The 2,399-nt window shown below is 33.6% G+C and overlaps 1 pseudogene; it reads right to left on the bottom strand.

Moving 5' to 3' along the window:
- Positions 1 to 1,792: 1,792 nt before the first annotated feature.
- Positions 1,793 to 1,878, bottom strand: LOC111760825 (small nucleolar RNA U3; annotated as a pseudogene).
- Between the last annotated feature and the right edge of the window lie 521 nt (positions 1,879 to 2,399).

The raw sequence follows: 2,399 nt of genomic DNA, 5'->3' as shown, positions 1-2,399 counted from the left end.
TTCCTATAAAGCAAATTTACTTGAAAGAGCCTTTAAAAGCAGGAAACATCTTTTATTCTGTTTATAAAAGCAGTGCATATTATTGCAAATAATTTAAATGGTAGGTAAATAAATAAAATGTAAATCAAAATTCCAGGTAATCTCACCTTTGTAACTGCTCTTTTTGTATATTTCCTTTCTTTATAGCTTTTTTTCTTTATTAAGGAAGTTGTGGGTTTACAGAACATTCATACATAAAATACAAACTTCCCATATACCACCCCACCATCAACACCTAGCATTGGTGTAGATCATTTGTTACAACTGATGATAGCACATTTTCATAATTGTACTATTAATTAGAGTCCATGACTTAATTTAGGGTTCATAGTGTTGTGCAGTTCCAAGGATTTTTTAAAAATTTACTCTGTTACCATACATGAAATCTAATATTTATCCTTTTGAATCATATTTAGATATATGTATTTCAGTGCTGTCAATTGCCTTCTCAATGCTGAGCTACCATTACCACCAAGAATTACCAGAACATTTCCATCATTCTAAATAGGAACCCAGTACATTTTAAGCCTTAACTTTCCATTCCCAATCCCCATCCTTAGTCCCATGGTAACCTATATTCCAGATTCTGATTCTGCAAGTTTGCTTATCCAGGTTTTTCAAATCAGTGAGATAGTACACTATTTGTCCTTTCGTGTCTAACTTATGGCACTCAATATGATATATTCATAGATCATCTATGTTGTCCCATGTATCAGGACTTAATTCCCTTTTAAGGCTGAGTAATATTCCATTACATGTATATACCACATTTTATTAATTCATTCATCAGTTGATGGGCACTTGGGTTGCCTCCATCTTTTGGCAATTTTGGATAATACCACTATGAACATCAGTGTGCAAATATCTGTTTGAGACTGTGCTTTCAATTCTTTGGGGTAAATAGATAGTAGTGAGATTGCTAGGCCATATGGAATTCTACACTTAGCTTTCTGAGGTACTGCCAAACTGTCTTCCATAGCAGCTGCACCATTTTACTTTCCACCAGCAATAAATGAGTATTCCCATTTCTCTGCATACTCTTCAACTTGTTATTTTGTTTTTTTTAAATAACAGCCATTCTAATGGGTGTGAAATGCTATCTCATTGTGGTTTTGGTTAGCATTCCCTGATGGCTAATGATATTGAGCATCTTTTTATGTGATTTTTGGCCAGTTGCATGTCTTCTTTGGGACTACGTCTATTCAAGGCTTTTGCCCATATATGTTGGATTGCTTGTCTTTTTGTTAAGCTGAAAGATTTCTTTATATACATTGGATATTACTCCTTTATCAGATATATGGCTTCCAAATACTTTCTCCCTTTGGGTAGATTGTCATTTTACTTTCAAGATAAAGTTCTTGGAGGCACAAAAGTTTTTAGTTTTGATGAAGTCTCATTTACTTATTTTTTCTTTTGTTGCTTGTGCTTTGGGTATAAGGTCTATGGAAACATTGGAAACATTGCCTAACAAGGTTCTGATACTTCCCTAATTTTCTTCTAGGAGTTTGTAATAATTGTAGCCCTTATATTTAGGTCTTTGATCTATTTTGAATTGAATTTTGTATATGGTGTAAGGAAGGCATCTTCTTTTTTTTTCTTTTTTGCAAATGGAGATCCAGTTTTCCTAGCACCATATTTGAAGGGACTGTTCTTTCATATAAATGTGTAAGTTAATTTCTCAGATCTCAATTGGATTACATTAGTCTATATGGCTGTCATTATGCCGGTACCATGCTGATTGAATTATTGTGGCTTTGTAATAAAATTTTGGTGCCCTACATGTTCAGAGAACCTTCTCTAGTAATGAACTATAAAAATGATCCCTGAAAGTATAGTCTTTGTAATAAATTTTAGTATTGGGAAGTTTGAGTCCTCCCACTTCATTCTTCCTTTTCAAAAGGGCTTTAGATATTCAGGGCCCCTTACCCTTCCATATAAATTTGATGATTGACTTTTCCATTTCTGCAAAAAAGGTTGTTGGAATAGGATTTGTATTGAATCTATAAATTGCTTGGGTAGCATTGACATCTTAATGATATTTAGTCTTCCAATCCATGAACACAGAATATCCTTCCATTTATTTAGATCTTTTAAAATTTCTTTTAGTAATGTTTTGTTGCTTTCTGAATATAAGTCCTTTATGTTCCTGACTAAATTTATTCCTAAATATTTGATTCTTTTTTTTTTTTAAGATTTATCTATTTTTTTCTTTATTTCTCTCCTCTCTCCCACCCTCTCCTGCTGTGGTCTGCTCTCTGTGTCCATTCGCTGTGTGTTCTGTGTCCGCTTGTATTCTTGTCAGCGTCACCAGGAATCTGTGTCTCTTTGTTGCATCATCTTGCTGTGTCAACTCTCCATGT

Source organism: Dasypus novemcinctus, chromosome 4 (genome assembly GCF_030445035.2).
Source record: "Dasypus novemcinctus isolate mDasNov1 chromosome 4, mDasNov1.1.hap2, whole genome shotgun sequence".
Classification (NCBI taxonomy): domain Eukaryota; kingdom Metazoa; phylum Chordata; class Mammalia; order Cingulata; family Dasypodidae; genus Dasypus; species Dasypus novemcinctus.
This window is presented reverse-complemented; position numbering and strand designations above follow the sequence as displayed.